Source organism: Triturus cristatus, chromosome 3_2, assembly GCF_964204655.1.
Source record: "Triturus cristatus chromosome 3_2, aTriCri1.1, whole genome shotgun sequence".
NCBI classification, from domain to species: Eukaryota; Metazoa; Chordata; class Amphibia; order Caudata; family Salamandridae; genus Triturus; species Triturus cristatus.
In genome coordinates, this window is record NC_140584.1 from 533557705 (window position 1) to 533582625 (window position 24921).

The following is a 24921-nucleotide window of genomic DNA, read 5'->3' on the forward strand; positions in this document are numbered from 1 at the left end:
ACCTCCATCAATATATTTAATCTACACATACTTACTTATATTCCATGTACTTACGGATCTATATATTTATTACTTCCTTCTAATTCAGCATATCCAATGCACTACCCTATTTCTCATCATATACACCTATCAATATATCCCCTAACTCCACTTTCTCATTCATCCCAAACCCATACCACTGCTTTGATCCTCAAAGTAACCCTTTCTAGACTCTTCCCTACTCTACCGCTCCTTGCATCAGCTCTTACCTCTTTTACTATACTGATACCCCAAAACAAGCCTTTCTAAACCCGTCCCCCTGACTCTTCCCCTCCACATCCATTTTACTCACCCCAAGCCTCCTCCTACTGCTATGACCTACAAAACAAAAAAATATTTTAAAAAATTTAAAAACTCGAAATCCTTCCCTCTTCTATCCCACCACTATCCTTTTCAGTCCAAATAACAGACTGACATGTCTACTCATATTTCACTATAGTAATCCTTTAAAGGTTCCAGAGTAGCGTGCCACTTGCCAAAACAGCGCTTCAACATCTCATTAGGGGTAGCAGGCACTATATAAACGCAAACCTTTTTCCCTCTTCTGTCCCTCTGCTATCCTTCTCAATCCAAATAACTGACTAATATCCACCACTCAAATTACTTTCACATTTACTATATTAATTCAACACTAATCCTTTATTGGTTTTGTAGTAGCTTGCTACTCACCAAAAAACCACTTCAACACCCCATCAGGGGTTAAAAGCGCTATATAAATGCAAACCTTTTCTCTCTTCTATCCTTTCTCAATCGAAATAACTCACTAATATCTACCACTCAAATTACTTTCATATTTCACTGTACTAATTCAACACTAATCCTTTATGGGTTCTGAAGTAGCGTGCTACTTGCTGAAAAAAGCGCTTCGACAAATTGTCTGGGGTAGTAAGCACTATATAAATGCAATTGCAATACAATATCTTTTGTGATTATATTGCATTCAATACAGGTTTGCCAAGATAGTCATTTATTTTGTATTTAAATGTAGGAGTTGCCCATATAGGAGCTACTGGTAGTTGATGGACCTCATTACCCAACTACTGCATAATTCTTGCTAGCTCAATTTTTAACAAACATACATACAGCCTAAATATACAAAATTGTTGTCTGAATCTGTTTCCATACAGAATAATGTCAAACACCACTGTTGTAATGGGCACTAACAAATATAAAACAAAATTAGATGGCCACTTTGTTTGGTACACACTGATTTCTTATCTGTTAGACGGTTAAGCCCGAGGAATATTCCTTGAGATTAGAATAGCTATATCCTTTTCTTTATGAATTCTTAAATTTCCTACAGAGACTAAAGAGGATTTCTATGGAATCCACAGAAAGTTAGTAAATTCTCCAAATGTTTATTATACAGCTCATAACGTATCCTGAGCAGCAGACTATGATGATCTGCCAGCAATTATAATAAGACCAAATATAGATTGGTCGTCCTGGTTTTTTTCTTGGTCTTTAAATCAATTACATAAGACAATCACTTACCTAATTGTTAGAACCGTGCAATTATTAAGCCCATTTTGATTTAAAAATACCCAGCTGATCCCAAAAACAATCATTTTATTTGTTTGATAGATGTGGGGGCAACGATTCATGCAAAAGAAATACTTCAGTATATGAAGGTTTGGATTGATCATTGTGATCTTGTACCTACTGAGCAAGGAGGTTTCAAACCAGGGCATTTGAACAGACTATTGATTCATTGTCTAGTCGATAGCTCAGAAAGCAATTGAAACATAGGTTTTGTTGATTTTCGCTCTGCATTGATCTAATTTACTGAGGGACTCTTTGGCAAAAATGAATGGGTATGAATATGCCCAGCGGTCTCCTAATAGTGTTGAAAGAACTGGGTTGTTGGTTCAATGGGATGTGAGCCCTGGTCAAAAAACAGCCACAAGTCCTTGCAGAGTGAACCACAAAAAGTCACAAAATTAACCTGTGCTTAACCCTGAGTAGTTTGCCACCAAAAGCAGTCAGGCTTAATTTGGAGGCAATGTTCAAAGTATATATATAGCACACAAACAGTAAAAATATGAAAAAATCACAAGAAAACCGAAAACTAAATTTAGAAAAAGAGCACATTTTTCAATAAAGTATTTGACACCAAAACGACAAAAAGCCAATCAGTAAAACCAAAGTTATGAATTTTTAAAGTTTTTAGTAAAAATTAGCACTTCAAAGATCAAAGCACCAACTGCGGACATCTAGTCAAGTGAGACGGAGTCAAAGAAAAAAAAAATGTCAGACCACGATGGAGGGTGGTTCGGATACATGAAGTGGAGTGGGCCCAGTCTGCACTTACATTCGTACTTGTAAGAAATTCTGACAAAAAGTGTCTGAGAAAGTAAAAGTTCAGTGGGGCAAGGAGGCAGGTTTCAGAGGAGGGAGTATTGTTGTTGGATGGGGCCTTGGGTCAAAGCTGCAGTGAAGAATTCTACTTTTGGGCTTAGTCGCTGAAATGGAAGTTGAAAATATCTAGCAAAAAGAAGGCAGAGGGCTGTAGTCGAAGACAGTTCCACAAGGTCAGATACCCATTTGGCGAAGGACTGCTGAAAAGGAATTACTCCTACAGAGAAGAACATAGGGGAGAAGGTGTGAAGTCAATCCAACCAGCGATGCTCCTCGGGCAGATAGGCGAGTACGTTGGTCCCGGTCGTATCCAGGTTCTCAGAGCAGTATTTGGCCAAATTGTTAGCTCCCCCCAGCCAATGGTCATGACTGGCAGAACACCTCTTGGAGGTTCAGGACTCACTCAGGCTGGGTCCAGGTGTGGGCACAAACCATTTATATCCCTGTGGCTCAGAACAGGAGGCCATCAAACTAGCCCTTGGAGTCACTTTTAGTAGTACTTGGTGCAGGTGCAGACAAACAGCACAGCTGCCCTGTGAGGGTTCAAAGCAGGCTCCAGGCAGCAAAGCAGTTCTCCCAGGTACTGCAGCAGTCTGGCAGGGGGCACAGCAAGCAACAGCAGCAGGCAGTCCTCAGAATCCTTCTGCAGGACCAGTAGTGAACTGAAGAGTTGGTGTCCGAGGCCTCCCTATATACTCTTGTGTTCTCCTTCTGAAAGGAGAAAGAAGCTTCTATACAGTGGCTTTGAAGAGCATGAAATTGCCCGACTCCCATGCCCTGGCTCAGAGCTGGCTGCAGTGACAATGCAAGGTTGCTAGGCCGTGTGTGTGAAGGCGGAGTACAGGCTATTCAGTTGCAAGTAGGGCTGTGCCCAGCTCCAGCCTCCCCATCCTACCAGCAGATGGCTCATTCAGGCACAACTAATACCTCTATTGTGTGACTGTCTTGGAGGAACTTGCAAAGTCTAACTGTTAGTTACACCCAGTCATGTGACCCAGGCCAGGCTACATGCACACAATGGCTAAGGGCAGCAACATTCCAACTTTCTAAAAGTGTCTTTTTAAAAATTGTAATAAAACCACCACTTTACGATTAGAGAATTTTACTACAATTCCAAAAAGACCAGACATGACATAGCCACCAGCTCCCATTAAGAAATTGCAGCTTTTTAAGTGTAATAAGGAATCCCTAATGTTATCCTATGGGAGGGGTAGGCCTCAAAGTACTGAAAACCAAATGTAGGAGTTTTCACTACCAGGGCATGTAAAACAAAAAAGTAAACGTCCAACCTTTAAATTAAACAGCCCCATGCCTTATGGGTTACCTAGGGCCTACCTTAGGGGCGCTATATGCAATAAAAGGAGAGTTTAAGGCTTGGCAAGAGGGTTTTAAAGCCAAGTCCACATGGCAGTTTAAAACTACATTCAGGCTGCAGTGGCAGACCTGGGACATGTTCTCATGTCCTACTTAAGTGGGTGGCATAATATGTGCTGCAGGCCGACCAGTAGCATTTAATTTCCAGGCCCTCGGTATATGTTATACAACTCTACAAGGGACTTGTTAGTAAATGAAACATGCTAATTGGGTATAAGCCAATGTAACCATGTTTTGAGGAGAGAGCACAAGCACTTTAGTACTGGTTGGCAGTGGTAAGTTCACAGAGTCCTAAGGCAAGCAAAAACAAAGTCAGCACAAAAAAAAGTGCATGATAAAGGCAAACAATTTGGGGGCGACTCTTTAAAGGGGGCCACGCCCAACAAACCCCATAAAGATGATTGGAATAGGGTGGAAGTAGATAAAAATAGATTACCACAAACTTACAATAGAGAATGGTCTTCTTCAGGGGTGTGGATTACCAGCTACTTTGTATGCACTTTATCTTGCAGACCTTCTTGTGACCTTACAGAACAAACATACATTCATTTTCACCAACAATGTGGAGGCCCATATTCCCGCTCTATTATATGCCAATTAATAAGCTCTATTGGATATAACACAAGTAGGGCTTCGAAGGAAATTGAATTCCTTTGCTAAATTCTTTGTCTCACAATATTTATTAATCAAAAATGGAACAACAAAAAAAATATACTTTAATGTTTGGGCAAAAAGGTGATCATCAAAAACTGCTTAATGGAATCTCCCAAATTTGGCAGGAAGCTAGATCTTGGTACGCAGATTGTGCTTTTTGTGATTTGGTTTAATCCGTTCAGTAGTTTTTGAGAAATGAAGGTACAAAAAACAATTGTCTATCTGGACGGTTGGGTCCACAAAAGGCTTGACACACTCTTGCAGGATCACACATTTAAAAATGGAGTGTTCCGATAGGCCCAGGTAGCTTTTTTTCCCCCTTGGGCCAATTTGCTCCCGCTGGAGTCAGGGTCCAGCGGGAGCAAGCATTATGATAGGTTGCCAGCAACATCAGAAAAATGTTGCTGGCAGTCATTACAGGACTCTGAGACTTAGACCCTGTCCTGAAGTAAAAGTTGCTTACCTTCGGTAACGCTAAATCTTGTAGAGAGACAGTCTAGCCGCTTATTCCTTAACTTTTGAATTTTGTCAAGGGGTAGACTGGATCCAGAAATTTTTCAGCAGGACCTGCGCACGCCAGGGGACAGCATCTTACTGGTCCACGGTAACATCGTCTCCGGACATGTCGGTAGAGCCATAAAAGTCCTCTTCGGCACGTGGACGTCAGTTTCTTCTGTGAAACCATCCGTGCCAGAATGCAAAAATCATTGAAACATTCACAATCATTTAAACATTAACAAACAAGACATTAAAAATGTATATTGATACCAGACATGGATTTTAAGGAAAGCCCCTTTGATAAAATCAACAAACACTGGGCTGCATAAACTCAATGCCCTGGTGAACCAACCTCAAATGAGCGAAAACACTCTGCACTCAATAAACCATTTTGAAATGGTAATAAAAGACATGGCAATATCTAACAAAACCTATAAGAACACCAGGTTGTGTGTTAACTCCCACCATTACATGATATATAGTCATTAGAAGCGTAAAACCATGATTATACCAAGAAGACTTTCCAAGAAGGAACAAAGAATTTTATACTACTTGCTGGTGTGTTCCAGAGGGAAAAAGAAAACATTTTCACACTACCAACTACACACATTTGGAAATGGATGTTATTGCACCATCCAAAAAAAAGCCAAGTGGCCAGAAAGAAAGACATGTTTAGTCTCAACATACATAGAGAGTGTGATCACTGGTATATAAGCCCATCACTGAAAGGGTATAACCCTTACTGCGAAAATAAAACACAGAGCGGGGAGGATGAGGAGGGCGTTAGGGAATCTGCTGCTAGACTGTGCCTCTACCAGATATAGTGTTATAGAAGGTAATTAACTTTTACATCTTATAGAGACATCTAACCCCAAATTCCTTAACTTCTGATTTAAATACTATAGCTATACCCCACTTTAGGAGGGTCTGCAAAAGTAATCCCACAAAAGTTCTCAAGAAGAACTAGCCAGTCAAAACTAACTCCGGCCAAATGTATGTAGGAATAACAGAACAAGAGCTATGCTCTTAACAGAGTCCATGGCGACTGTCACGGAATATGTAATCAAAAAATTAAAAAATCTATTTTACAGGTCCGAAACAATCGGTCCTAGAAGGAACAAGGGTTGAAAACCTCTGAAAAACCATCTGCCGGATAACAGACAAAAACCCCTGTTCCTCAAGAGAGTAAAATAAAAACTTGATGACCTAAAATAAACAATGCATGATAAAAATCAAATAATCTGTATTGTTTATGACAATAAATAATCAGTAAGAGTACTGTTCTGATAACTCCTCAAAACATGACTTTCAGAACTCTTTTTCCAAGAAAAAAGGTAAACTACAACACCTCTTAGGTATAATTTAAATTGAATGAGTCATCAGACACTACAATTTAATCGGCAATACACAGGAGTTCACTGGCCAATAACTACAGCCAGTACGCAAAAACAAATATAGCTTGTCTCCATACAGTCTTCAATGCCAATTCCTGACAGACTGAACACAATTTCGAGCCTTGAAAAGCAAAAACACCAAGGCAAAGTAGAAAAAGTTAATCAATCACATTCTATATTAAAGACTTTTTTAAATATATACATTTATGCCACACATATATTTCCTCTGTAAACATAAGAATCAACTAGAACTGAGAAACCAGTTCTAAACATGCTCTTTCAATAACATTGAAAAATAGTGACGCACCTAAAAGTGCAGTTCAATAATATCTTATAAATAAATCCTTGTACAACACCGGTGATACAAGACAATGTCAGAAACACAGCAACCATTCTATCATGTATACACTGTATACGAAAAGACCACTCTGAAATGAGGATCAGCAACATACACAACCAAGAGAGAAAAAAAAGAGCGTACCCTGCCACCATCCATAGGTGACTTCTTGTAAGAAAATGCTGCCTGTCAAATGTTATCTTAAATAACTGACATCACAAGAAACAACAGTTATAATTCCTCACAAATTAAGGAATTTAGTGAATAATAAGTATATTCTCCCAGAAGACAGGCAATGCCGATCAGATCAAGAATAGCAAAAGTAGAAGGAAAAACCTCTATCATAAAAGTGTCTCCTAGACCTTTACAGATGATTGGCGGCCTGGTTGGAGACCAACAGCCCAACACTCCAAGACATATTGCCTAAGGCCCAAGACAACAGCATCAAATGAACATCTGACTCGGGACAAGATGGCCCAACCCCTGTATATAACTCCTTTGGCTGCCAAAAAACAGCTCCATTAACTTGAGTAGGAATAGGAAACGCTTGCAGTTGAGATAATATTTATGCCTTCACTACGCACCATTACTTTGTCATAAAAGAAGAACTCGCAAGAAAATAGCATTCAAATAATGCAAGCATATCCTCAGAGGTAGATCAATGCTTCAACTTGAAGCACTGAACCCTAAGAGTAGACCAAAGAGTACTACACACCAGCCTTTAGCTGGCATAGTTCATGCAACTTGCATACTGAACAGCTTTGAACAAGCATGTAACAGATCCGCATCCAACCAGGAAGTCACCTCTCTTAAAGATAGCCTCTTGAGCAGAAAGCCCATTTTCAAAGGCCAGTAATTCAAATCTTAACACAAGTCAAAGAAAAGTGAAACTGAAGTTATAACTGCCACTTCTCACAGGAGTGCATGAGGTAGTAGTGTCACCAAAACCTGGACATGTACAGCATCTAACCAAGGCTAAACTTTGCCTAACAAAACATAATACCCACCTAGGGACAAGCAAAGAAAACAGTGAAATAAATGCAGGACTACGTATCTGTAGTTCTCGGTCTTCATTGCCACCGAACAATTTACTTACCTTTGGTCACGATGCATCTGTAAGAGACATTAGTAGTTATAGATTCTTTACCTTAGAATTACCCCCAGGCGTCAGACTGGATCTGGAGAAATATTTTCGTAGCAGTACCTCTGCGTGTCAGTAGGTGGCGTCGGTTGACTCTGCAGTCGTCGGGATGACGCCACATTTCTATTTAGACGCCGCCCCTGCGTGCTGACATCAGTTCTGACAAGACTATCCACGCCAGAAGCACAGAGCCATGCAAGACACTGACCACTGGTGCACATAACTAGGACCCTGTAAGGGAGTCCCTATCCCTAGAAGTTAGTTAACAGAACGGGGAGGATGGGTGGGGCGGTAAGGAATCTAGAACTACTAATGTCTCTTACAGATACATCGTTACTGAAGGTAAGTAACTTGTTCATCTGAAAGAGACCGTAGTTATAGATTCCTTACCTTAGAACAGATACCTCAGAAACTCCGGAGGTGGGTCTGCGAACTAAGCTCACACCAGGAAGTCCTAGAGAACAGAACGGCCGAAAAATCAGTTTCTCTGGACTTGGCTGTCCAGGCAGTAATGCTTAGTAAACGTGTGCAGGGATGCCCACTTGGTTGCTTTGCAGATGTCATCCAGCAGAATTCCACGCCACAAGCAGTAGTAGCTGCCGTCGCCCTGGTAGAGTGGGCGCACAGTCCTACTGGAGGTTCCTTTTTAGCCAAAGAAAAACAAATCTTAATGCATAGGACGACCCATCGAGTGATGGTATGTTTGTGCACTTCCTGACTTTGCTTGGCGCCCACATAACCCACGAAGAGTTTATCGTCCACCTGGAAGTTTTTACTGTGGTCACGGTAGAAAGACAGAGCACATTTTGAGTCCTGACGGTGGAGTCTCTCTTCTTTGGAAGGGTGCAGAGGCGAGAAGAAGGTGGGCAATGTGATGGCCTGACCTATGTGAAAAGAGGTAACCACTTTTGGCAGAAAATGTTAACTGAGATTTATAGAGTGCATAATCACCGACGGGTCTCTTAGCGCTGCGAGAGAGTTGCTAAATCCCGCCAACGGTAGATTGTACATACTCCAGGTCAGAGCCTATGATGTACCCAAGCCTCTGTTAAAAGAAGAGTCTTGAGTTTTTCCTAAATGGGTGAAGGGCGGATTTCTTACGTAGGCTCTCTGGTAGCCTATTCCAAAGTTGAGGGAACAGTACAGAGAAGGCTCTGCCGCCTTTTAAGGTTGTTTTGAACCGTGGGCAGGCTAGTAAGCCTGCCTCGGACGACCGAAGGGTATGTCCTGGCACATAGCTCCCTAGGCGCTCCTTGATGTATACTGGGGCCTGACAATGGAGGGCTTTGTGGGCAATGCAGAGGCCCTTGAACCTGGCTCTCCGTTTAATGGGGAGCCAGTGCAACTGCTGCAGTAAAGGTGTTGCATGTGCACGTCTTGGGAGCCTGAAGATCAGCCTGTCATTCATGGCCACTTGTAGTTTAGTTAGCAGTTTCTCAGGAAGTCCAATATACAGGAAGTTGCCATAATCCAGCCGCAACACAATGATTGCCTATACGACCATCTGCAGCGTGGCAAATGAAGAGGGGTGCCAGTTTTCGCAGTTGTATCAGTAAGCCTACGCAAGTCCTGACTATGGTGGACACTTGGTTCGACATGGTGAGCTTGGCATCTATTTTGATGCCTAGGCTCTTTACAACAGGGACTGGCGCAGGGGTGGTACCCATCTCTTGTGGCCAAAAGAGTTCAGTCCAGGGGTTGTTTCCGGTGGTAATGGCTAAGACCCCTGTTTTGTCTGGATTGATTTTAAGCGAGTTGGCTGTCATCCAGTTGACAGTATAACCGAAGTATATTTTGCGCGCGTGGGCATGGGAGGAGTTGTCAATCTGGAGGATTAATTGTGTTTCATCTGCGTAGTTGAACACCTGGCAGTCCATGCGGGCGGAGTGGTCACAAGTGGCCGAAGATAGAAGTTAAAGAGTAGGGGGGACAGTGCCGAACCCTGGGGGACTCCGCAGGTTAGTGCCCCGATGCTGGACACCCGGTCTGCCAGTTGGATCCTTTGAATCCGATCTGTCAGGAAGGAACCAATCCATTGATTTGCCAGCCCACTGATACCAAACTCGGAAATCCGGGACAGTAGTTAGTCATAGTACTAGTACGGAGAACTACTTTGTCCAGATGGACAGCAAGAAAGGAGGGTTTTGAAGATAAGGCTTGAAGCTCACTCATCCTGCGAGTAGATATGATGGCAAGCAAGAAAGCAGTCTTCAAAGTAGGGAGACGAAGAAGAGAATTATGTAGTGGCGCAAAGGGAGCACACATCAGATAAGTGAGGACAAGATTAAAGTCCCACTGGGGCATTACGAAAGGAGACGGAGGAAAGAGATGAGTAATGCCCTTCAGAAATCTATTTACAATAGGGAATTTGGGATGGAGCGTGCCAGGCTCCAAGATGGCCGCAAGCTAGAGGAGCTCTGCCAGCCCGGCTACTATACAACATAATCTTGCTTCCCAATTGAGGCTTACTGGTTCTACAACAGCTGAGGGGATGACTATGCCACCTGAGGTGCCGAATAATATTTTAGATGCCTGCCTGCCTGCTCAGCTGGGGGCCGGCGGTCGGGCTGGTGGCACCGTGTGTGCAGAGCTCGGCTTGAGGAGGCCCTACGCGGGGTGTCTCGCTCAGCGGCATGTCCACTATCGAGTGGTGTGCGCCCTATTGGGCACCCTGGGAACCCCTGGGGAGCAGCGGGCTCTGTCGCGCGGGGCCAGTGTGTGGAGGCATCGGTCCCTGGCTGGGTGAGGAAACCTGGGCTTTTGATCGAGGAGTGGTGGCTTTTGACGTCCCTCTGTTGCCTGCCTGAGGACCGTCGCCACTCGAGGTCTCCGGTGAGTGTGCTGACTGCGGTGAGGGGGTGGACGATTTCTGCTGCGCTGCCGGGGGACTTTCAACCCCACCCTTCCCTCTCTGGACGTATTCCTTGGCTGCGTGTTGTGGGGGCCAGAGGGAGAGAGGCCTACCTCAAGATCTCTGGGCCCTCGTGGGGGCCGGGGCGGACTTCTGGAGGTTGCCGCTCTCGCAGGGGCACAAATCCCAAGGCACAGGTGGCGACCTGGGCTGTCCCGGGCTGCACAGTACTCCGGTGCAGGCTGGGCCTAAACTAGCTGTGTGAGGCCTTCGGAGGGCGTCTACTAGAGCCTGAATGGACTACTGGAACTGTATTTCAGGGCATAATGTGCTTGGTCCAGCATGCAGAGGTCATCACACGCAAAGCTTCACTACAGTGATCGACGGGGGACAGCGGTGGTGCTCTTCTCAATTAGTGGTCTGTAGGCAGCTAATACAGGTATTTTCTCCCTAATCAGCAAACGGCGATAATTACCATTTAGGGCAAGCTACTAGTCCCCATGCCTGGTCTACAGTTACAACTGACGAAGTTGATCTATGCCTAATCTGCTGTCTCGCAAGCTGGTCACGGAAAAGGGGGCACAAGTTCACATGACTCATCGTGGGAAGAACTGAAAAGTCCCAATCCAAGCTGCATTTTGAACCACTGAAGACCCCTAGACATCAAGACTCAGATAAAAACCAGTCTGAATCTAGTTCGGAAGCAGGTGATAACTGCGGAAGATACGGACTTGGAACAGATGCTAGCCACCATGCAACATAGTCTAAATAAAATAGATTTGAAAATTGATGCCCTTTCATATCGCAAGGATGGGATGTCTGAGCACCTCGAAAACATAAAGCACGCCTGGATGCAGTGGAGCAAAGGGTGGCTGAGGCCGAGGATACCCTCCACGGTGATGAGCAGGCCCAGACAAAAATTGAGAAACTACTGCGGAGCGTCAAAGCGAAGTCTGAGGATTTGGAGGCATGCGCCAGACGGAATAACCTCTGCTTTGTTGAGGTACCAGAGTCCACAAATATTTTACGAACATGGAAAACTACGTTGAGCAGTTAATTGCTACTCTGCTGGGCAGGGAGAATTTCTCTGCTATGTTCGCAGTGGAGCATGCACATAGATCTTTGGCACAAAGGCCGGCTGTGGGCCCCCCGCGTCCTATAATAGCAAGGCTCCTAAACTACCAGGATAGGGCACTCCGCAGAGCTAGAGAACTTCAAGTACTACGGCGCGAAGGTATGACTATATCTATATACCCTGCAAGTGCAAGAGGCACGTTGCCTGTTTGCTCCAGTGAAATTGCACTTAGAGTATGATATGTTGTACCCTGCAAAGCTCCGGGTCATAGTAGATGGGTCCTCACAGGTCTTCCAGACCCTAAGCAGGCACTGCAGTTTCTTAAAAAGCATGAAAGTGCGGCATGGATGGCGAAGTCCCCCAGTCAACAAAAGGCTAACAGGTCGGACCCTGATGAGTAGGGTATGTTAGACGCAGAAGGTATGCTGACTTTCACGAACAGAATGCCCATTGGGGCTGGAACACTGGCCTAGGCTCATAGGTGATATCGATCACTACTGTGACACTAAAGGGAGGTCCAGCTTGGTGACACGGTATACAGATCATATCATTTGTTCAGTGCATTGTCTGCCTTCCGCGGATCGGGATGTACTGTGAACTTAAGCTTGGTGACAATGCTGGAGAACGGTATACTGATCATATTTGTTCAGTGCATTGTCTGACTTCCGCGGATTGAGATGGACTGTGAACTTAAGGCACCCATTGCTCCAGAGAAAAGGGATCCACGGTGGGAGTCCAGCCTTCCTGGCTGGGGGGTTCTCTCCTTTCCCATCATTTTGGGGCTGGTCACAGCGCGTGGGGTGGGTCCTCCACAGGGTGAGACGGAAGCACTCTAAAACCTGCATTAAGTGGATGTGCCGGGCAGCGGATGTCCCACTGTCAGCAACATCCGCCCCAGTGTGTGATCCACACAGGGAATGTTATGTTTTTGTTAGTGATTGATTTGAGAAATGGCCTGTTTTGGGAGGGGGGGGGGGATATACTTGATTATGCAAAGTTTGGTACTGCATAGCGTGAGAGGTGGGTTGAGGGTGCGGAGTTTTATGGGGGTTAAAGTTAAAGCTAAAGCTAAAGTACAATGCTCAGTCGCAGAATTGCCTTTCCTGGGTCACATGTGGTAAAATGGTAATAATCTATTGAAAGTTTGCAGGCATGGAGGTTAAAAATATGCAGACAAATAGTATAAGTTTCATTACATGGAATGTTAGAGGGTTAAATGAGTACAGACCAAACCCGGAAGGTGGTGGCATATCTTAAGTGTCAAAAAATCGATATTGGGTTGCTGCAGGAGACCCATCTTTCCTCCTATGGCACAATGCCCTCACACAGAATTTTTCATGGTATGATAACTGATGCAGGTTTCAGTTCGCATCCCATGGGAGTGCTGGTATGGCTCAACCCGAAGTCGGGGGTCACATTGCACTGCTTGCATAGGGACCCTAACGGTAGGTCCATTATTGCAAAATGTCATAAAGCTGGGCAACAAATCAAAGTGGTTAATGTATACATGCCCAACTACGACGACCTTCTCTATTTTCAGACACTAGCCTCACTGCTATTACGTATGGAAGAGGCGCCAATAGTCTGGGGTGGCGATTTTAATTGTATATTTAACCCACGTAAAGATAGATCTAAGGGCCCTCCTCACCAACAATCAGCAGCTGTTGGTGCCATCACAGAAATAATAGACCAACTAGGACTGGCTGATGTCTGGAGACAGATTCTATGATAACACAAACAAATCCTTGGGTCTAATCTAACAAAACTAAGCACATAGAGTGATGGGCTAAAATCTCATACAGTTCTCGTGTGGGAGAAATCTCTTTCAGGACTAATACCCTCACCCACCAGAGGTGGCATGCTTCATCATCTGGCTATCTCCTCTTAGTGGGAAAACCTAGTCCCACTAAGGGCTGCGACCTCTTCTCTGAGAAGAGGGAGCTCATGGATGTTTTAGGTAAGCTACCCTATAGAGGATATATTAAATCCCATAGATGTGAGATGCTACGAGAAAAGTCTCTGGCCTTTCGAATGAGGCTCAAAAGATGCTGGGCGCCGCGTGGGCGGACAGCATGAATAAAAGATATACATCAGCTTGGTCCAGATGGGTCAGTTGGTGTGTTCGGAATGATCAGGGTCCCATGGGGTGCGAAGTGGTAGTAGTTATGAACTTCTTAGCGGCTCAGGGACTGTCATACCGCACGATTAATTCCTACAGGTCGGAGATTTCAGCTGGCCATACGCCAATCCAGGTTCAACCAGTTGGGGAGCACCCAATGATCTGCAAGTTGATGAAGGGTATCCGCCTCACGCTCCCTCCAGAACCCAGATATTTGTCACTTTGGGACGTTAATAAGGTGTTGCACTTGTTCCAATCTTGGCCGCCCTATAAGTACTTGTCCCATAAGAGCTATCGGCGAAGCTGGCGATGCTTTTGTGCACCGATTTCTTGCCGAAGTGTCGGATGTTAGGACACTGGACATTTCAGGATGAGTTTTCGCTCCGCAGGGAGTTGCATTCCATATTGTCCGCAGGACTAAGTCAGATTCCAGCGTGATATCAGACTTTTGACAGTTGCCCCAAGCTGTGTGTGGTCCGATGCCTCAAAGAGTACAAGAGTATGACTGAGGAGACCCACCCCCCTGGGGAGCGCCAAATCAAAGCGGTTACGCCACCAACTATAGCCCGTTGGATCCGATGGGTGATGCAAGAGGCAGGCATAAACGTCTCACAGTTCGGTGCCCATTCGGTTCGAGGAGCCATGGCTTCAAAAGATTTCTCCCTGGGGGCCAGTTTGGAAGATATTTTGAACACTGCAGACTGGTCATCAGACTCGATGTTCAAGAGGTTTTACTTTAAACCAGTCATTGACATGGCGTCGCTGGTGGTGGATAAGCTTTGAACGAGCATAATCCACGCCTCCGGTCCCGACATACAATTAAAAATTTCGTAATAAGCATGACGGACAGTTTAAATTCTATTAAGGACACGGAGGCGAGGATTATGCCAACCCAGGGCTCCGAAGGTTTCCATTTCTCACCCAGTATTCTTAAAGGAATGTACCAGTCAGGGTGGAAGCCTGCCGTATGGTACAAGTTTATGCTTTAAAGTTGTTTGCAATATAGTTAAAGAAGACCGAGTCTGTTATCGTTCATATTGAGGTTTTCTCACATTATGTTAAAGAGTAAAGTTGAGATTGCTTTTGATGGTACAGAGATCAGAGTCATGGGTTTGTTGTTGATCTATTCCAGGTTCTGAAGGTTCCAAGAATGACTCACAAGACGCGAGGATACAGTGTTCGCAGTCAAGAAAGAGGAGTTGGCACAGGAAGCACACGCCCTCGGGGATAGTGGAGTCTGCCTATTGTTGGACTGTGCATGACCTCACTGAAGCAGCATGGGAGTGCTAGTTTTTTGTTATAAAAGTTAAAGACTGCTGAAAGGAGGAATAAAGAAAGTTACAGCATAATCCTCCCCTCCGTGTCCTTAATAGAATTAAAACTTTCCGTCATGCTTACTAGGAAATTTTTCATTCTCAGATACAGCTGGATATACCCATTACTCAGCCAGCTATGACACGCATGCACACGCATTGATTACTGGTTGGTCTCTAGATCCATTCTACCACAGGTTAGTATGTGCGAGGTACTCCCCAGGACATACTCTGACCATGCTCCAGTCATATTTGAGATTGACATTGGTACTGGTGCGCTGGCGCACTTTCTTTGGAGATTTCCCCCATTCTCGTTGATGGATCCTGTATTTATGTCCGAATTGGCGCAGCTCATCAAAACATTTTTTCAAAGAAATGTAGGCTCTGTAGACCGCTTCGCTACAGTATGGGAGATGTTTAAGGTGTACATTAGAGGTATGACAATAGCTAGGCATGCGGGGGTGCTCCAGGCCTTACGAGGCAGGTTGGCAAGAATTGAGATGGAAATGGCTAGTCTCGAACAAACCTACCAACAAACTAGTGGCACTGCACTATTAGAAGACATTAAAAAGGCCTTATAGGACTTACACAATACAGCGGACAGGGTGGTTAAACATTTAGGTAAATACGCATCAGCCAGAGTATTTGGGGAGAGGGACCGTCCAGGGGCCACACTTGCGAGGCTTACTCGACCCTAGAGGGAGGCTGCAGTGATTTCTAAAATGATAGACAAGAAAGAACAAACTCACAACTCCTGCGGAAGTTGCTGACAGGTTTCACAGATATTATACGGACTTATACGCAACTAAAGCCACTGCCGACGAGGAGTCAGACACTAACTAGAATACATTCAAATAACATGGCTCTCTAATACACATAGGGAACATCTTATGGCACTGTTTCACCTGGGTGAAATTCGAGCGGCACTTGAGAAGATGCGTTCCGGTAGTGGCCCTGGCTCGGACGGCCTCACTGTGATTTTTTATAAGGCTTTCCAGGAAGAGCTTATCCCACACCTGACAACCCTGTATGAGGAAATGGCTGAAAGGGGGAGATGCCCCCTTCTATGAGGGAGGCCCTTATCATTACATTGCTAAAATATTGGCGAACCGGTGGGCTCCCCTGATCCTGCTCTTATTTAAACCAGAGCAGGCAGGATTTGGCCCAGGTTGCGACATTATTTACAACCTGCGTACCATATTTGGGACAATTCAAAGGAAAGTCCCAGAGGTGAAGGCCATGGTGGTTTTTCTCGATGCAGAGAAGGCACTTGACTGGGTAGAGTGGGGTTTCCTGAAGTGGTGTTCTGAACAGAGCGGGGGTAGGCGAGGTGTTCGTCCGACTGATCAAGGTATTATATACAATGCTGCATGCCAGAGTTCGGGTGGACAACACTGTCTCTAGTATTATGGATATATCGCGGTAAACTCGACAGGGTTGCCCACTTTCCGCAATGCTTTATGCCCTCGTGGCGGAACCACTCCTTTGTGCGCTCAGGGAGTGTCATAGTCAAAAGGGCTAAACGCTTCCCTGATTACCCCCTTATTTTGTCGGCATCTGCTGATGATACTTTAATCTATGTGTGGGAGCCATAGAGGAACATCGGTCCCGTGCTGGCTGAGGTCATGCAGTTTGGGCAAGTCTCACGCCTCCGAATAAATTGGTCTAAATCTATTATGTTCCCCCGACCCCTTGCACCACTCTGGTGCGCCTTGACCTCCCCTTGCAATGGTCCATTGACCCATTCGTTACCTGGGGGTCCAAATTCAAACGAACCCTGAGATAGACCTCACTGAAAACCATGGTTAGGCCATTTCTAGGCTTATGGATGATATCAACAGGTGGAGTAAGCTGCCCCTCTCACTGTTGGGACTCAATAATGAAAATGGTCGTCTTGCCTAAATTTCTTTCTCTGTTCACAAATACACCCATGATTCTACCAAAGCGTATATTTACCACACTAAGGACCTTAATTATCAAGCTTGCATGGGTAGGTAAACAGCCCAGGGTAAAACGGGAGACACAGACACTACCCTATCTTTTCTGGAGGTCTAAACGCTCCAGATCTAGAACTGTATTATAGAGTTGCTCAGACCTCGCATGCATATATCTGGATGCATGGACCGGAGGATATTCCACAACGGCACATCAAAAAGGTGGCTGCTGATCCAGCTCCTCTACCCTAAATAATCTTCCACCAGCCCAAGAAGAGACATGGGGTCATGGACTCCATGCAGGCCACAATCCATGTATGAAAATGCTTCCCAGAAAGACAGGCGGGGCGGTCTTGTACTCTCCCTTAATCCCTCTACACTGGTGCAGGTGGTTCCCGACGGGCGCCGTGTCTGAAGTCACCAGACCATTGCAAAAACTGGGCATAGTATGGCTGGGGGTCGTTTTTAATGATGAAGTAGTCTGTAAGTGAGATGATGTTCCTAATGAGGAGATAATCACCACAACTTTGGACCACTTCCAGTAACTCAGGGCTAGACATGCTTGGGGCGAACTGCTAGGGGATGATCTTCAGGAACCGGATGAGATGCCATTGCTTACATATATTATACAGGCAAGTACTCCCCAAAAGCTGGTGACCAGAATTTATGGGTTGCGGCAGGAACTCAGGAGGTCTTCTTCGCTGAAATCACGTGACGACTGGCAAAAAGATTTAGATGTTGACATTGAAGACAAGAGTTGGCATTACAGTTGCACAGTCACTAAGCGTATTTCCTTAAATAGCAGGCACAGGCTCATTCACTTCAAGCATATAAAGAATGTATAACACACCAGAAAAACTCTGTACATATGGCTTGAGGGACACAGTGGCTTGTCAGATGCTCTGAGCAGACAGCTGGTTTTTTTGATGTTGCATGGTACTGCCCGAAGGTGTTGGGTTTCTGGGCGGTAATATTTCACATGTTAAGTGAGATTACGGGAAATTCACTTGCACCTAGTCGCCCTGCTTGGTCTGGATAAGGAAGTCGATAAGGCCATTAGGAAACTGGTAGCATTTGGTCTCCTGTTGGCTAAACGGAGGGTTGCCATGGGCTGGGGAAGAGGGCCCATACCCATGATGGATGAATGGGCAGCAGATATCCTTTATTGCAGTACCCAATCGGAGGTATATAGTGAACTGTTGCCTCCCCAAAGCTGTACCAGAAGCTTCTTGGGATTGTATCAACACTATTTGGTGAGCAAGGAAACGGAAGGCGAACAGAATCCAGCATGATGATCCTCTTTGTTTTTGTTATGAGTGTTGAGTATCCCCAGATGGAATTTATTGTACCGTGTAGTTTATGCGGTCTAGACATCTCAATAGACTATACCCAATTTTTATCTCTTCTTGCTTCTTTTGTAATGGACATGCTATTCTTCTCCAAGCCTCTTTCAGACATTGTGATTATTACTTGTAAGTATGCCCTGATATGTAATCACTGTGACCGGAAAATTTTGCCACGTGTGATATTTTTATCCTACCTTGCAAATGAGTACTATTGTGCCGATGTTAAAAGCAATAAAATTAAAACAAAAACAATAGGGGACTTGAAAAGAGATGGCTGATCAGGAAGGCGAAGAAAGGCCTTTAAGAGTGCCCAGAGAAGAGCCCTGCTGGGCCAAAGAAAGAATGAAGAGAACCTCTGAAAGAGGGGCAGAAAGGGAATCCACAGCATTGACTGTGCACCATGTCACAAATTTGTGCCATCTACAGGCATAAACCATTTTAGTGGAGGGACGCCTGGCTGCCAAGATGACAGACTTAGGGAGGAAGGTCGAAAGCGGTCAACTGTCGCCGCTCAATCTCCAGGCAAAGAGGTGGAGACTGGACAGGTTCGGGTGGAGGACCATCCCCTGCTACTGCGACAGAAGATCTTCCCGAAGAGGCAGTCTGATCGGAGGATTGATGGCAATGCTCAAGAGCTCGGGGTACCAGACTCTTTGTGCCCCGTCCAGAGCCTCAAGAATGGCTTGGGGCTGGTTGCACTTGATCTTCTTCAGCATTCTGGGTAGAAGTAGCACAGGTGTAAAGGCATACAAGAGGCTGCAATTCCACTCGCGACGAAAGGAGTTGCCGAGCGAGTGCCACCTTGGAAACTCCAACGCGCAGAGCTGCTGACATTGTGTGTTTTCTTTGGTGGCGAATAGATCTAACCAAGAATCTCCCCACTGCTGAAAGAGACCTTGCTCCACCTCCGAGTGAAGACGCCATTCATGATCTATCATGCACCGCGGCAGAGTTTGTCTGCCCTGGTGTTCAGGGAACCTGCCAGGGATATACCCTGATGTTTCCCCCATGTCCAAATCCGAAGAGCCTCATGACATAGGGTCCACGACCCCACCCCGCCCTGCTTGTTGCAGTACCACATGGCAGTGGTGTTTTCCGTGAACACCTGCACTACTCTTCCTTTGACAGAGGGAAGGAATGCCTTCAGTGCAAGACGAATCGCCCGGAGCTCCAGAAGGTTGTTGTGGAGCCCGGACTCCGCCGGAGACCAGAGGCCTCTGATCGACGCCTTCCCCATGTGGTCGCTCCATCCCAGAAGTGACGCATCAGTCACTACTGTGAACTCTGGTTGGGGAGGGGAGAAGGATCTGCCATTGACCCAATCCTTGTTCTTGAGCCACCACTGCAACTGATTAGCTGTACACTCTGAGATCTGGACGACATCAGAAATATTCCCCTGATGCTGCGCCCACTGGAACTTCAGGTCCCACTGCAAAGCCCGCATATACCATCTGGCATGATCCACCAGCAGGATGCAGAAGGCCATGAGGCCCAGCAACCTCAGGGTAATTATCACCGAAATCTGGAATAGACCCTGAAATATCGGTATCATAATCTGGATATACCAGACTCGCTGCTCGGGAAGATCGACCCGAAACTGTGCTGTGTCCAGAACCGCCCTGATGAAAAGGAGCTTCTGAGAAGGAATGAGGTGCGACTTCGGCATGTTGATAGTGAACCCCAGCAAATTTCTGAAGGTCCGCTGTTACCTGGATGTGGGAGACAACAGCCTGGGACGAGCCCGCCTTCAACAGCCAGTCGTCGAGATAAGGGAAGACTGGAACCCCTGATCTGCGCAGATGAGGTGCGACCACTACCATCACTTTTGTGAACACCCAAGAGGCGCTGGTAAGGCCAAAGGGGAGCACGGTAAACTGAAAATGTTCGTGGTTTCCCGTGAATCATAGGAAACGACACTGAGCAGGCAAGACGGGGATGTGAAAATAAGCGTCCTGCAAGTCCTACCCTACCATACAGTCTCCAGGGTTGAGGGCAGTCAAGACCTGAGCCAAGGTTAACATCTTGAACTTCTCCTTCCGGAGGAAGCGGTTGACGTCCCTGAGGTGTAAGATAGGATGCATGCCTTTGTCCTTCTTGGGTACCAAGAAGTAGTGGGAGTAGCAACCACGACTTACTACTGGCATATCGTTAGCTCAATAGCTCCCTTGGCCAAGACATCCGTAACTTCCTGGCGGAGAAAGGCCAAATGATCCTCTGACATACGATGGTGTAGGTGGCATGGAGGGAGGGGTAGTCTCAAAGGAGAGGGAGTAGCCCCTTTACACTATCTGCAAAACCCACCTGTCCAACGTGATGTTGTGCCTGTGGGGGAGGTGATGGCGGATCCTGACGCCCACTGGCAACTGGTGGCCCTGAAAGGTCAGACTTGGAAGGTTTGGAGGTTGCTGCAAAGGGGGCATTGGTGGACTGGCCCACCCGCTGACCCCCAAACCCACTACGCTGGGTCCCCCGGCCACGCAGAGGCTGGGTAGCTTGCACAGCCAGTGGCTCTGTGAGGAACATGGTGGGGCACCCCTTCCGTAGTCAGGAAAGGGGCAAAAGGCAGACTGTGTGAGGTGAGAAGTGGCTGCGAGGCCCAAGGATCTGACCTTAGCCCTAGAGTCCTTGAAACGCTTCAGCACGTTGTCCGCCTTGTCACCAAACTGGCGTCCCCAGAGAAGCCAGGACGTTCTCAGCCAAGACGTGGAAACCGTTCTACCCTGCAAGTCGGCGGTTTCCAGCCCACAATGGATGGTGAACTTTGCTGCGTCTCGACCCTCCGCAACAGCACAGGTGAGCACGGCCCAGGCCTCCTATGGGCACTGTGGCTGCACTTGCGCGACCTTATCCCACACCATGTGTGTGTATAACGGCCAAAGAGACATGCAGTGTTCACCGACCGCAGTCCTAAGCTGGCGTAAGAAAATATCTTCCCAAGATGGTCTAGCTTCTTGGATTCCCTATCGGGGGGAGCAGTAGGGAATTCACCTTTTAAAGATGAGTCTTGGACCACTAAGCTCTCAGGGATAGGGTGCTGAGAGAGAAAAATTGGGTCACCCCGGCCTCGAAAGCCCACGGCCCCCAGCAGAGTCCGCGGGGCCCGAGAGCGCTCTGGTGGAGTCAAGCTGCCCAAAGATGCTGTGAAGCGATTCGTAGAAAGTTCAAAGCTGGGCAGGGAATGCTCCAGCTCCGGGAAAGAGAGGGAAGTGTGGAGTTGTCGCAGAAGCGGGCTCCGAAGGCGGAGCCGGAGAGCGACGGCGCTCCGGGTCCCGCATTGCATCAGCCAACGGACAGGGAGAAGGCAAAGAGCAACAGTGCTTATTCGCCTACCGGAGAAAGGGTGTTGACTCCGTGACCGGTCCCGCGACCTTCCTCTCGATGGGGGACCTTGAACAGCACAGAGCGGACAGCCGGGCTTCCAAAAGCTTTCGGTACCACTCCTGCAAAGACTTCGGGTTCACGGCCTGGCAGACGGAGCACGACTTCGGAACGGGGTTACGCTCCAGGTACCAAAGGTGCGGTTCGGTGACTGACATCAACTTGTGACCGGAGTCACAGGGCTTGAAGCCGCTCCGATGATGGGACATCCCTCATGCACCAGGAGTCAAAGACTCAAAAAAAAAAAGTCGACAAAAGTTGAAAAAGGGTTAGACAAAAAGTGACTAAGTGGCACATTCTCTCCAGATCTGCGCTGGCTGGCGCGGAATAAGATATAACTGACATCAGCGTGCAGGGGCAGCGTCTAAATAGACACCGCGCCAACAACGCCAACATAACGAACATGGAGTAGACCGACGCGCAGGAGTACTGCTCCAGAAAAAATTCTCTGGATCCAGTCTTATGCCTGGGGGTAATTCTAAGGTGAGGAATTTATAACTACAGTCTTTTTCAGATATAAGGCATTTCAGCCAAAGCCAAAACAGCCTCCGAGAAACCCGAAGATGCCATCCAAGCTCGACGCATTAGTGCCACAGCAGATGCCATGGCCCGACCCACAGAGTTCGTAGTATCCATGCCACACCTTATAGCAAGCTTAGCAGCTTGCTGACCAGCTTTAATCAGGTTCCTTCTGAGATCTTGACCATGTCAGAGAGATTCCCTGATGCTGCACCCTCATGAACTTCAGGTCCCACTGCAAAGCCTGCACATGCCACTAACAGAATGGAGGAGGCACTGTGGTCCAGCAGCCTCAGTCAGTCTCACCGAAACCCAGGATAGATGGTGAAACATCCGTATCTTAGCCTGAATATCCTGGACTTGCCCCACGGGAGGTTAAGCCCGAAACTGCAGTGTCCAGAACAGCTCCGGAGGAAGGGAGTAACAGAGGGAGTCAGGTGTGACTTTGGCATATTGATAGTGAACCCAAGAAAATGTTGGAGGGCCGCAATAGTTTGATGGTTGGAAACGACAGCCTGGGGTGAGCCTGCCTTCAGCAGCCAGTAATTGAGATAGGGGAAGACTGGCACCCCTGATCTGAAGAGATGAGCTGCAACCAACATCACCTTGAGGGTGCAGGTAAGTCCAAAAGGGAGCACAGTGAACTGAAAATGCTTGTGACATTTCTTAAGCTGCAGGTAATGCCAATGGGCAGGCAGGACAAGAATGAGAAATTTGGCGTCCGGCAAGTCTAACGCTACCATCCAGTCTCCTGGGTCCAGGGCAGTCAAAACCTGAGCCAATGTGAACATCTCGATTTCCTCCTTTCTGAGTTAATAGTTGAGGGATCAGAGATCTAGGATTGGACGAAGGCCCTTATACTTTTTCGGCACCAGAAAGTAGAGGGAATAACAACCACAGCCTACTTCTGGTGCTTTTACTCTCTCTATGGCTCCCGAGGCCAAGAGAGCTATGACTTCCTCACGGAGCAGGGACAAATGGTTCCCCATAAGCTGGTAGTAAGATGGAGGAATAGAGGAAGGGGTAGTCGAAGGGGAAGGAGTAGACCCTTCTGATGATCTGCAGAATCCACCATCCAATGTTATGGACTGCCAGTGGTGGAGGTGATGGCGAATCCTGCCACCAACTGGACGCCCATGAGCTAGAAGGGCAAGATTAGGAGGGTTTGGAGGCCGCAGCAGCCTGGGGGGCACAGTGGCTGGACCAGACCACTGGCTACCTGACCCATGTGGTCTGTAGGAACCATGCCCTTGTCCACGCAGAAGCTGGGAAGCTTGAATGACTGTGGTGCGAATAGGGTTGGCATGGTTAAAAGCCCCTTCAATGGACACAAAAGGAGTGAATGGCAGCCTGGTGATGAGGGGCAGCCGAGAACCTAATTACCTTTAGCCCGCGAGTTCTTAAAGCGCTCCAGCGCAGTGTCTACCTGGTCTACAAAGAGATGGGTGCCATCGAAGGGCATGTCCTTGAGGGAAGACTGAACATCCCCCGAAAAGCCAGACGTTTTCAGCCAGGTGTGGCATCAGAGACCCAACATCAACGAAATCACGCTGCCCAGAGAGTCGGTCGTATCCAAGTTACAGAGTATAGTAAACTTCGATGCGTCTCTCAAGTCTGTAACTGCTTGTGAGAGAATGACCCAGGCCTCCTCCGGGACCTGTGGCAGCACTTGCGCAACAGATTCCTACAGCACGTGGGAATAACATCCCTATAAGCATGATGTGTTAACTGACCGCAATGCAATGCTGGCGGAATTAAACATTTGCTTTCCCAAATACTATTAAAAACTGACAGAGGGGTAGCTCTCTCTTCCAGGCACTCAGGTAAGATATCTTCTCTCGGATCAGCACTGGCTGGCACAGAAAGAAAAGAACAGACGTCAGCTTACAGAGGTGGCACCTATATAGGTGATGCAGACGTCACTTACTTTCTCAACACTACTCTGCATTTGTGAACCTCAATGAAGCATGAGCTTGTAAATCACTAATACACCTAAAAGAGGTTATGGCCTCTCTGCTGAAGGTCTGGTTGCAGGGAGGAGTTAGAAAGTTCTACGCAGTAGCCGTGGAAACCACTGCTAAGACCCGCTTGTCTGGTGTGATTTTCTGCCAACAATGAAGGAAATCCTGAAGAGGCCATCTACAGGTGTATGATTTGGGGATAGATCAGGAGAGTCAATCTTTCGAGGTGGAGATTTAGTGGATCCTCTCTTCCCCTGCAGATGCTGTTGTACCTGTAGGCAGCCATGGTGTAACCTATTTCTGCCTGCTGTTGCCTCTAGTAGGAGGGGGTTGAGTCTGGGGAGGCGGGCTTATAACCATCCCTATACAGGAGTCTCCAAAAGGAGCCCCAAGGTGATGAGACCTGAAAAATTGAGGACACTGCTCAAGCCAGGATTCACCGACACTGCTCAAGTCATGACTAGTATCTGATCAAGCGGAGGCTGGAAGAGATGTTCACCATTAAAGTGCGGGTTAAGCAGATGGTGTGAGACTTTGGGTTTAAAGCCTGAAATGAAGAGCCGTGTGTGATGTCGAATGAGTAAGTACCATGCTGTTGACCCCTCGAGAAGCTCTATTGGCAGTATCAAT